The 13,435-nt window shown below is 33.4% G+C and overlaps 1 protein-coding gene across 4 annotated transcripts in view; it reads right to left on the reverse strand.

The window, feature by feature from the left end:
- Nucleotides 1-13,435, reverse strand: part of hth (homothorax) — a 329,596-nt gene that overhangs the window by 181,567 nt on the left and 134,594 nt on the right. The gene's annotated exons all lie outside the window — the stretch shown is intronic.

A 13,435-nucleotide genomic window follows, 5' to 3' on the forward strand; every position in this document is an offset into this window, starting at 1 on the left:
TGTTCAAAGGTCGGAAAAATTGTTCAAATTGTTCAAATTTATGAAAAATTACTCAAAATTTGGAAAAATTGTTCAAAATTTGATGAAACTGGGAAGGTTTTTCAAATTTTTGAAAACTTGTTTAGAATTTCTCAACGTTTTTAAAAAAGAAAAAAGTGTTCAAAATTTGGAAAAATTGTTCAAAATTTATAAAATTGCTCAAAATTGGAAAATTTGTCCAAGTTTTTGAAAATTCGTTCAGAATTGCTTAAAGTTTTTGAAAAAGGGTTCAAAGTGAGGAAAAACTCTTCAAAATTTCAAAAGAAAGTTTAAATTTCACTAGATGAAAAAATTGTAAATAATTATTGAATAAATTGTAAAAAAATTCAGACAAATAGTTCAAATTTTGATCAAATTATCCAAAATTTTGAAAAATTGTTCAATATGTGGAAAACGCGCTCTATAAGCTTCCAGTACCAGTAATGTTAATAAAATCTTCAAAAGGTTGACTAATCGTTCAAAAGTTACGAGAAAAATTATTAAAAATTTGGAAAACATGTCAAAATTTTCAAAAAAGAGTTCAAAATTTATTTTTAAAAAACGCTTCAAATGTAGGCCTATTGAAAATTAGAATAAAATTATACACATTTTTAGAAAGAACGTTCAAACCTGTGAAAATACTTCATTTAAAGCTTGGAAACACAATTCAAAATTTACTTCAAATTTTTGCAGAAAGATTAATTATTTCAACGTTGAAAAACACAGTTCAAAATTAAATACTCTAAATTTGGGATACATTTATTGAAATTTTAAGCAAAAAAATACCTCAACCTGAAAAAGATGTTTAATGTTGAATAATTTATTCAAACTTCCGGATAAAACGTTCAGAATGTTCAAAAATTGTTCAAGATTTGAAAAGTATGTTCGAAACTCGATAAATAAGGTTAAAAATTGAAACTTTAGAACAATTTTTTTTGTTTAGAATTTGAAAAAGGGTGCTGGAAGATTTGTCCAGAAATTTTTTTTTTCGAAATTTTGACCAAAAGAAGAGTAGAAAAGTTGTGCACAAAATGTTTCAATTTAATGCAGGAATATTTTTTCAAAATAACGAAGGAAATTGTGGATAAATTTCAAAGAAATTAGCAATGAAAATGGAAGGATACAGTCATAAATTTTTCACAGCTCCAAACATCAACTGTCATCATAATTTGAACAATTTCTTTCAAAATTTGATGTTTTTTGACCCCACAAACAATATTTGGGCTGTTATAATCGCAGACAGGTATACCTATTTCGAACCCTTCACCAAGAGACACAAAAATTCCCTCAATAAATCGACCTAGTTGGGCAATCAATTGAGGAAAAAATAGCCCTTCGATTCAGGTAGAATACCTGTTACAAGACAACAAGACAACTGACAAGTTAGCAAGATCGTATCGTATCATTCTTGTATAATGGTCGTTTGTAGATCGAACCCGAATGCTATCCTATCGTCGATGTAAGTATATAATGCGAATCTATCCAATATCCATCGTCATCGAGTCGTAATGATCTTACATTGCGCAAAAATAAAAAAAGGGAAAAAAATATCGCGTATACATGGCTATACACAATCATGCCTGCTGCAAATACTTATACATAGAGCACATATATGATGTATACAGAGAAACAAACAAAACTTAATTGCGCCCCATTAAAAACAATTTCAACATTCTTCGACTTAGGCGTACGAGTATACGAGTATACGTAACGTACGTAGAGTATACGAGTACATATATTCGGTATACACTCGGAATATTTTTAAACGTCTGTGATATTGTGCTTTGTCATGCATAGTCATTATCGGCCAAATACTTCCCAAAAAAAATATATATATACGCACGCACGTTCACACGCATTTTCTCCGGTCATTATTAATTCACGCACGACAACCTTCGCTGTCAATAACGCCACACGCACTTTCACGTGAATTTATACCTACCTATGGCTATATAAGAAGGCACGCGGGATCCTTCGCATCGAAAAGGATTATAATTTCAGCACGTTTAAAGGAGCATCCGGCGTGAAAGTGTTATAAAATATTACGTATCGATGGTCATCAAAATTCGATATCTGCGAACTTCAGAACTTCGGACAGACAGTGGTATCTCAAACCAGAGGTAACATAGTCGTAATTGGGGCTGAAAATTCTCTCAAAATTCAAATCAAACTCTTGGAAATTCTCATACTCACTCGAGGTACTGAAAATTTCACTTCGATACGCGTAATTAAACGCTCGACGTGAAAAAGCACACGCCCAAGCCGATCTAATTAGCGGCGTCGTCGTCCACCAGAGAGATAAACCAACAATCCAACATCGTGCTATCTCGTCTGTACTGTCGAATTCCATACAGAAATATTCATCATCTCTGCGAGAGATGATCGAAGGAGTCAGAGTGCTGCGAGCCTTCAAAAATGAGCATGAGCATGGTACGAGAGCGTAAACCGAGCGGAAGAATGCGCGTTCGCGTTCGTCTCTAAAAATGAAACGTTTCGATTTAGCGGGCGAGCGGAGGGGGCACCTGCCAAGCAGACCCCTGTGGCGAGGCACTAGCCCAGCGGGACTCTTCGTTCCTCAGAATTTCTCAGCGGGATGGCACCCCCTTCTCGTAGCGCTAACTTTGTACACACCAGCTAACCTTATGTTGTCAGTCTACCAACGAGGACTATATTTAAAAACATTTTCTTCTCGTATTTTACAATTTCGAAACCAGAGTGTGAGGTACGAGTGAGAGAGAGAGCAGCGAACATCGAAGGTTTAGAAATTTCAAGTTTTGTGCAGAAACCAGAGGGGAAAAAACAACAACAACGGTGACCTGAACTGGTTAAATACACATGTACTCGAAATATAATGCCCAGTTTTCTAATTTACATTTTTATGTATGCTCGAGTATAACTATTAGAAAAGATAATACGAGGAAATTTCAGTGATATCTGCTTCAAAACCTGTTGCTGCGTTGGTAGGTATCGAACAAATCATCGTAGATATATAAGTTGGTGGAGAAAAATTCAATTTTCGAAACAACCATTTTCTAACTTGACTTTACGTGTTGATGCACCAGTCACTGATCAACTAATCGTAGAGAATTACGCAATCAATAGAATCAGCTGAGGGGTCATTGCCTTCATTTGGGAATGAAAAGCGTTAATTCTCACTGTGTAAAAATGAGCCAGAGTGCTCAAAATTTGGAGAGGAAGAGGGGAGTTAGGGGAGGGGGGATGAAACAATTCGACGAAATCTGAAAATCAGTTTTAGAAAATTTGAAATCACGATGACGAGGCTTTACAATTTTCAAACATTTCATTTAGCTGAGACGATGAATTTTAAGACATTCGAGAGTCATTTGCATTTGCAACCACTGATTTTAATACGATTGCTCGATTATCTACAACCAAGCTAAATTGTCAAGTTTGAAAAAAAAAATCAAAAATTGAAAAAAAAAGTTGAAATTATGAAAAAAAAAGTTCAACATTCGGAAAAAATGTTCTCAAAATGTGAAAAAACAGTTCAAAATTTGAAAAAAGAATAATGCTCCAATTTTGGAAAAAGATTCAAAAATCAGTAAAGTATTCACAATTCGATCTCCAAAAAAAAATATTGAACAATCACAGAAGTGTTCAAATTTCAGGTTCAGGAAAAAAAACGTTCAAAATTTCCAAAAATGTGTTCAAAATGTAGGGGAAAAAAATCAGAATGGAAAACAATAAAGTGTTCAAAAATTGGAAAAATTGTTCAACTCTTGCAAAAAAATGTTCAAAGCGTCCAAGAAGTAGAAATAATTGAGTGAAAAATGTGAAAAACTGTGCCCAAAACATGAATCAATTTTCTGACCCTTGAAGAAAATATGCCAAATGTCTTTTAGAAAATATTTTCAAAATGTTTAAAAATGTATGAAAATTTTAAAGAAAGCATCTGCTCCGATTTCATAGAAAATATTCAAAATTGAAAAAAAATTGTGCAATTCTGAAAAAGTATTAAATACCATTCGAAAAAGCATTCAAAAAATATTCAAATTTGAAGTGTTGGACACAAAAATTTATAATTTAGAAAAAGCGTTCGAAGTTTAGGGAAAAAAATCAAAATTCCGAAAATAACGTTGAAAATGTAAAAAAAGACAGGTCAAATTTTAAAGATGAGTTCAAAATTTGAAAAAAAAACTGCTTCAACATTTGGGTAAAACGTTCAAAATTCCAAAAAAAATACCTTCTCAAAATTTTGAAAAATGAAAATGTAGAAAAAACTGTCTAAAATGTGAAAAGATTGTTCAACTGTGGAAATCAAAAATTTGAAAAGTTGTTCAATTTGAAAGATGAATTAAAATTTAAAAATTGTTTAAATTTTAAAAAACTGTTCAAAATTTTCAAAAAAAAACCTGCTCAAATTTTGGAAAAAGAAAATTAAAAATCAGGAAAGTATTCGAAATTCGGAAACATTGCCTGAACTTCAAAAAAACTATTGAACAATCGGAAAATCATTCTTCAAAATGTACAAAAATGTGCTTATATTTAAAAAAAAATTGAAAAAAAAACCTTTAAGATTTGCAAAAAATTGTTCAAAAATGTGTAAAAAAAAGTGTTCAAAATGCAGAGGAAAAAACAAAATGGAAAAAACTGAGTCCAAAAATTGGAAAAATTGTTCAAAAATATGAAAAAAAGATGTTCAAATTGCAGAAAAAAAAATCAAAATGGAAAATACTGTTTCCAAAAATTGTAAAAATTGTTCAAATTTTGAAAAAAATGTTCAAAGTGTCCAGAAAGTATAAAAAATAAGATGAAAAATGTAAAAAACTGCTCAAAACTCCGGAAAAAAAGACGAAGATTTGAAAAAATTGTTTACCTCTTGTATAAAAATAATGTTCAAAATTTTGGGGAAAAAATCTGAAACCTATTCAAAGCCTCGAAAAAATTATTAAAAATCTAGAAAATTGTTCAAAAATGGCATGAAGGGTTCAAAACTTGAAGAAACCAGTCATGGTTTTAAAAAAATATTGAAAATTTGGAAAAATTGTTTCAACATTTCCAAAAAGTCTTTCAGCTGTGACGAAAATTCCTTCAAAATGTGCAACACCTGCTCAAATAACTTTCTTGGAAAATGTTTAAAATTCTGTAAAATACCTAAATGTTCAAAATATGGAAAAAAGTGTTTGAAATGAAGAAAAAATGGGGTAAAATTTTGAAAAAATTCGACACCGAGAAAAATTGAGTAACTTTTTTGAGAAGTATTAAATTTAGAAACAATGAGCAAACTTGACCGAAATACTGAAAAACCAGCAAATCCTCCTTCAAAAAGCTGACCAAAAAATGTTCATACTTAAATATGTCAGAAAAATGTTCAAAATTGTATAGAAAATAATAAAATTTGAAAAAAATAGGTTTTCGAAATAACGACAAAATATTTCAAAATGCAAAAATAAAATGCAAAATATGAAAACTGAGTCCAAAACTTGAACATAATTCCTCAACCCTTGGAAAAAATGTTCGAAATTTACAAAAACTGTTCAAATTTTGGGAAAAAATATTGAAAATTGCTTTAATATACACACTATAATATTTATGCATCAAAGACTTGAAATTCATTTACGATAGTGGACTATTCTGAGCAAGGACAAGATAGATATGCAAACATGGCTATAAAAAAGTCCGCTCTTTACCTTGTAAGGTCACACCTTTTAGAGGTGCACGCTCCCGAATCCTAAAATAAAAATGACCGCTAAGAAAAAAAAACACTCGTCAATATCTTAGTGAAGAAACATTTTTTCTACCATCATCGTTAAAAAAAAGGTTATAAAATTAGACCACGAAGAAGAAGGTGATGGAAATAATTGCAAATGGTGCAACGAGTAAGTATAGAAGGGTAGGAAAAAAAAAGGTGGCAAACCGGTATTAAGATTTTATTGCTAAATAAACACCACAGCTCGGCCACGCTTTTCCGGCCACATCTACTACGCAGCAATTGTATTGTACACCATAGTGATTACCTCGTAAGACGAGCTTTTCGGTCATGAGAAGCTTTTACAGCACAAAGGAAGTAACCTCCCTCTTGGCACCTCTCTCTGTCGCTGCATCTTATAGTCGTATTTTTTGAAAGGGGAAAAGTGCAAATATAAAAATTAATAAAAGCGCGCGAAACACGATACGTTCGCTTAACACGAAAATGGTCTAAGTCGAGTGAAATGTAAAAAGGCTCAGGCTCGCCGACACTGCACAAGATGCAAAGGGAGAGAGAAAAAACTTAAGGCGCGTTTTGCGCTGCTCACAGCACAGTCTACGTACATTCACACACAAAGTTATATATATAGGGGCTGAAGCACTTAAGATAATGCGTATGATTAGATTTGCCGGTGTGCAGAACTGGAGAAAAGCCCGAACCACCCAACATACCAATTACTATGATTGTATTTGTTAAGCGGCGAAGCACACGCAACACCAGGGGAGAAAGAGACGCACACGAACACAGAGCGTAAAAATATTAAAGAAAGAAGACGACCTAGGATGAGGGGCCGAAAACGGGGGCAGTGGGTACACTGGGTACCTCTACACAGCTACACTGTATACTATGAAACTATACTATAATATAACGCCGCAACGAATTATTATATTATCCTCGAGAATTGCGAGTGTGCGAGTGCGAGAGCGAGTGCGTTCGGCATAAATGATATTAAATTTTCTACCAAATCAACGAGGGAAAATTCCTCCTCCTCTTTGCCGAGTCTTATTCGCTCTTCAGCGATACAGTTGGACGAAAAATATAACGCGATTCGACGTGCGTATATAGTTTTTACGTTTATTAAACTGCAACCTGAAGACTGAAGAAGAGGCTTTTTCCAGACCGAGTCGACTTTTTCAGCCTCTTGTGGTGTTTGGAGAGGCGAATTTTCATTGGATGAGCATTTTATACGAGGACGTTCGCCTCTTGAAATGATAAAAGATGAAATTTATTTGCTGGTTTTTTATTTTGGAAGCATATGACGAGAAAAATACGAAAATTGACAATTTTTAAGGGATGAAAAAAATGGCAGTATTTTTTTTTTGAAAACGAAAAACAATTTATGAGGAAAAACCACACACCCCTGAGATTAATTTCAATGAAAGTTGGCTATTGAAAATTTATTTTTTTAAAACTTCAACATTTTTACAATACTTTTAAAATTTTGACCATTTTTTTGAGGGGGGGGATTTTGAACTCATTTTTAACCTCATATGTATTATTATTTTTCCCATGAAGTTTGAACGATTTTTGTCGATTTTGGACACTCACATTTTGAAGGCGTTTTCCCACAGATTGAACACTTCCATCAATTGTTGAACAATTTCTTTGAATTTTTTAACAATTTGGACCCAAAATCTGGGCAATTTTTCTTGCATTTTGAATTTTTTTTTCCAAACTGTGGACTCAAGTTTCTCGATATTTTAACTGTTTTTCTTGCATTTTGAACGCCTTTTTCCTCATTTTGAGCACTTTTTGTTAATTTTTAACAATTTTTCTGAATTTAGAACTTTGAAAAAAATTGAACGATTTTCATCTATCCAAATTTTCTACATTTTTTCTGATAAATTTGAATATTTTTCTTTAATGTTTGATCAGTATTTCCAGATTTTGAATACTTCTTCCAAAAGTTACATAATTTTTCCTAATGTAGAATTTAAAAAAAAATTTTCCTCAATTTTTTCCTCATTTCTAACACTTTTCCCTCATTATTTTGAACATTTACCTGAAATTTTAAGCATTGAGTGAACTCGAGCAAAAAACATACCCTTGATTTAAAACTTTCCTAGTGGAGGAGACTTTACCCTGATTTTTTCAAAAATTATGAATATTTTTTCGATTTCGAAAAAATTTTAGAAAAATGCAACGAGAGAAAAATTGCAAAATGAAGCAAAGCCTGCTAAATTTTGAGACAAATTATAGCGATAAATACCTTACTTCGGGTTTCTCTTATTCTTATGATGGAAATTGAGTACTCACCTGAAACAAAAAAACAAAAAAATAATTAATCAACTGGTCTAGATTAGAGAACAATTTATTATTAAGTAGGATTTATCAGGCAATGTGAGGTTTAATTGGAGTCTCTGCTGTGAGAGCTGCAAATAACTTATACAAAGGACTACATTTTAAAGTATCTAAGTACATTTCAATTAGGTCAATCAATTCGAAACTAATGACTCCATCCAGTATCAAAACACACTTCTCTTTCCTCTTCTTCGCTCCAATAACTCTTTATAGAGACAGTGAACCAATCTTCTGAGTTCTGACAGAGAACTTTTGAATCTTGTAAGGTGTTTTGAAATAATCATGCGAGGTTTTATAACCCCCCCCCCCCCCCACCTAAAAATGAAAAAAATGTCAGATTGATTCAAATTTAGAGCCGAATGAACTCTGATTCTTGTCAACCAGAGTAACTGATTTTTTAATGCTTCTCATATTCTTTTCAAAGAACATTTTTTTGTTCACAAAATGTGAGTTGAGTTGATTTTTAATTTCAATTTTTTTCCAAAATCTGGCACGAGCTTGGCAAAAAATTATCCTAAAATTAGCCTCCGAAAAGTGAGACGAAAATTTCGATTCTTAAAGACAACGTGGAACGTTTCATTTTTCCTATCGAGGCACCGAAATCACAATTTTTTTCTTTCTTGAAGTGTTTACATTGAGAGACCCCCCCCCCCTTCCAAATTAAAATACCTTGAAATATTCAAAAAATGCCACACTCGTTTTCTTTCAAAAATTAATCAAAAGCTTGACTTTCGTGCAAAAATGCAAAAAATCCAATTTTTTCCAAAATTGTAAAAAAAGGATTCTTTTGAGAATTTTTAATTGCTTTTTTTTTCTACTTTTCAATAGAATTTTTAAAAATCTTCCATTTATTTTCTTCTTCTTTCAGAACTCATGCATTTTTTTTTACAGTAAGGTAATTTTGCCCCCCCCCCCACCATTCAAATTAAGTACCTATAATATTTTTTTAAAACACCAAAATTTAAAACTTTTCTCTTTTTTCCCCTTGAGATATTCGCATGAAAATTAGCATTTTTGTGCTCTTCATGTACTATTTGAAAAAGAAGTGGGGGGGGGGGATTTTCCGGAAAAATTGAGTTTTTGACATTTTTTGCAAAAAGTGAGACTTTTATTTCAATTTTGCCAAAAATTATATCTTTTGTACAATTTTGGCGAAAAAACATGAATTTTATAAGGCGATTTTGAATAAAAAAAACTTTTTTTTTGACAAAATGAGCTCTTTTTGACAATTTTAACAAAAATGCAACTTTCTAACAATCTTTACCAGAAACTGAAACGTTTTCTACACAATTCGTATTAAAAACACGAATTTTTGGCAGCTTTGCAAAATCATTGATAATTTATGCAAAAAAAAAGAGTTTTAATTTTTTTTACAATTTTTGGTAATTTTGGTGAAAAAAGGACTTATTTTGAAATTTTGAGCTTTCATGAAACTTGAATTGCAAAATGTTCTCTTCTTTCCATTTCCCAATACATTCTTTCCTCTTATTCGAAACATGATTTGTTTTGCTTCAGGTTGGTTTTGAGATAAAAAAAAAAGACTGTTGAACTGACACCCCCCTTCCTCCCTCCCTCCATCTCCAAAAAATCGTACACTGGAATAAATTCCTGCTAAAAGTGCTGCTCGATTTAATTTGGAATGTATTTTACTCCCCCTTTAACCCAACCTTGTATCTTTTCAACAGCAATATTGAGGATTAGCAGAGGGGTATGCTTCAATTTTGAGGAACTTTTTGAAAGAAAACCTAACGCAGAAAGCTTTTTCTGTACTTTGAGGTATCAACAGTCGATTGCAATCTGGCATTTGTGAGAGAATAAGGATCCCGAGTGCTGATGGCGGTGCATTGAAAGCGCAGGCAGCAGTTTTCAACCCTTTTGAAAGATTTCGCGTATTAGATTGGACTGTTGGACTGTTTGAAAACACTGTGATACAGGCGACGAAAAATTCGCACAATTGCCAGTCATTATGCTGCGAGAGAAGAGAACACTAAAGAGAAGAAAAAGCTGCAGTATGATTGCTCGCGACGACGACTACGACGACGTGTAGTGTACTAGGAAATGTAGAGTAGAATGCGGCGAGGGGGTGGGCGGGGGTGGGGGCGATGGCAGCAGCATTCGCTCGACAGCAATAACTATGTTAATTGGATTTCGAGTATAAAACAAGGATATCTTTTATACGGTGCCCGGGGAACTTGGTTAATAGGCCCGAACGAATTCCGGATTTCTTATTCAAACTCGTAGGGTTGCGAATTTCCGGTATGCGGTACGCGATTATTCAAAAAAACAACCCCTTTCGGGTCTATAGCGCACACAGCACACAGCACCGGCCCCGGATTACATTTGTAAAGACACACAGACTCTCTCTCGCACGCAGAACGCAGAGCTCTGTATTCAGCAGCTCTCTCGCGCTGCCAAACAATACACATAACGCCCCCGAAATAATATTTTACCCTAAGGGCTGGGGGTGGAGGGGGTGGTACGGTCGCCTCCGCCATACCTCACGTGTATACCGTGTACCCTGCCTTTTTGGGGGTGCGTCGTCGTCGTCGTCGTTGTTGTGGAGCGAGTTGTATAAATTCTTTGGCTTCTTTTCAAAATTATAACCGAGCACGACAGCTATTTGTATTTGTTTTTCGACGATGACGATGACGACGATCAAACGGTTATTAGTGATGTTTTACTCGTCGACGAGTCTCCGACTTCTCGATGCTTTTTCGTCCATCCGAACCACCAACCCCCCCCTCTGTTGCTAGAGCAATTTTCGACTGTCTTGCGACGACGATGATGACGAATAATTAAGGGGACGAGTTCTTGCCACCACTGTTTGTCAGAGAGTGGCTCGATGATGGTTTTTTTCCTTTACTTTTGGGTAACATGTGTATGGCTTGACCATCGTCGTCGTAGGTACGTACTACTATTACTCGGTATCGTATTTGCATAAATGAGTGTAACACGAACCCAACTCAACCGACCAATTTTTCACGTACAGTGTTTTTTTTCCTCGTCTGTTCTGTTCGCCTCAGCTGTGTATATGGAATGGAGGCTCTCTGCTGCGACTACCATACGCATACCTAATGTCGCGTGTTTATATCTATAGCCAACTTTCAAACGCCACCGACGTCTTTAATGACCATCTGTCTTGGAATATTTAGGGCAAGTTTTGGATACCAGCGCGTGGATAAGTCGATATACGAGTAGGTACGATGATTAGGTATACTATGGTCGAGTATGAACTGAAGTGTGTTCGAACCAGTGTAATGTTTTATGGCGATGACGAAGTGATCGAAGATTGACTCGGAGTTCATCTGTAATGATTCGAGCTTTTGATTTTATTCGAGATTAGGATGCTTTTCATTGTAATTTTTGGAGCGAGGGAGGCCCCGGGGGAGTAACCTACCCTCTCACATTCTCCATGTAAGCTCAAAATTACAAATTTTTCGAATTTTTACATCCCTCAATAAGATTATTTTTGGAAAATTCTCCTCCCCCACCCTCATTTCTTTTGAAGAGCACAAAAATGGTAGGTATATTTTTTGTGAAAATATACCTCCAGAAAAATTTTTTTTTGAATTTTTGTATTTTTCAAAATTGGAGAAGGGAAGGGATGAAACAGATAATAAAGTCAACATTTTTTGATTTTTAAAGAGAATTGAAAAAAAAAATTTCCTTGGTGAAAATGGGACTTTTTTTGGGCATTTTGACAGAAAAACAAATCTAATCATCAATTTTGGCAAAAAACAGAACTCAGAGCAGAAGCACAAATTTTTTTTCAAATATTTCAATTTGAAGTACTACAAATGTAATGAAGTTGGAATTTTTCAATTTTCAAAAGAACCATTGAAAAATGGAACAGAATTTAAAAATTGAAAATGAATAAACAAATAAAATGGTGGTCTAAAAAATTTCATCGAAAAAGTATGGGAAAAAACCGAACTTGTGAAAAACAGAATTTCTCGCAATTTTGGTAAAAAGTCAAGTGCTTGGCAAATGATCATTGAAATTTTCTCAAGAAACGAGACTTTGGTAAAAAAATGTTGTCAAGTACTTCAGTTCGAAGGAGAAAGTAGAAGAGATGGGAGGGAGGAAGGAGGGTGGAAGGATGGGCTCAAAATGTAATAAATGATGAGTTTTTTTCATTAAAAAAAAAAAACTACAGAAAAAGAGCGAAATTCAAAATTTTTTCAAAAAGAAGGAAAGAAAGATTTTAAAAACTTTTTTGAATTTTGAAAAAAATGGCTTCTTAGCGACCTAACATTATTGCAAAAAAAAACAGAACTCGAACTCGAAGTGCAAAATTTTTCAAGCATTTCAATTTGGGGAGGGGTTAAGGAGATGAAGGGGTGGGAGGGAGGGGGGGTTAAGGGGGAAAATTTATTCAAGTAAGAAATTCTTCATTTTGAAGCCACGAAAATCAAAGCAAATCAAAAAGGCTTTTCTTTGCCAAAATGTAAAAAAAAATCAGCTGTTTTTTCGCCACAATTTCCAAAAAATCCTATAATTTTTGCCAAAATGTTGCACAAAAAAACAGATTTTTTTCATTTTTTAAATCAAATTTTGAACTTTTTTTCTGATTTTAGAATATTGACTCGTGTTCTTTTTCTCTTTAGTTCACTTTGAAAGTAGAAAAATTTCGATTCGAATAAATTTCGACTTCTCCCTCCTCCATCTATCCCCTTCCAGATTAAAAAAGTTCTATTTTTCATCAAAATTGTAGACAAAAATTGCACAAAAATCTCTATAAAAATTTCGAAATTTTGATGTTTTCAGAACTTAGAATCATGTTCTTTTTTTCTGTAGTTGTTTTTTTTTTTTTTTTTATCAAATGGAGAAATATTACTTTATATAAATTATGAGCCCCCCCCCCCAATCACCAAACATTTCAATTTTTTGGCCCGAATTGCAAAAAAAGTCCTGATTTTTTTCCAAAAATGTTCAAAAGGCTCAATTTTTCCTATTTTTTTAGTCAAATTTTGAAATCTTTTTCATGCATTTTGAATCATGTTTTTCTAGTTTTTCTTGTTATCTTAAAAAATATTTTGAAAATATCCCGAATAAATTTCAAATTTACCCTTCTCCCCCCCCCCCCCCCAACAACCTTCTTCAACTTGAAAAAATCCAATTTTTTAAAAATTGGCAAGCACTTCTGGTTTTTTAACCAAAATTGCAAAAAAAAAGTCTCGTTTGTGGTAAAAATTACAAAAAAGTCGAGGAAATCGTTTTTTTTTTTCAAAATTTAGAATTTTTCTTCATTTTTGTTAATAAAAAAAATAAATTGGAAAAATTCCATAAAAGACAGGTGGAGGGGTGAAGGGGGTGCCAAAAATTATTCGAGCATCCATTTTTCTGTTTCCAAAAAAAAAAAAAAAAAAATGATCAAAGATTTCAAAATTAGATTGAGGCAATTGG

The sequence above is a fragment of the Planococcus citri genome, chromosome 5, assembly GCF_950023065.1.
Source record: "Planococcus citri chromosome 5, ihPlaCitr1.1, whole genome shotgun sequence".
NCBI lineage: Eukaryota > Metazoa > Arthropoda > Insecta > Hemiptera > Pseudococcidae > Planococcus > Planococcus citri.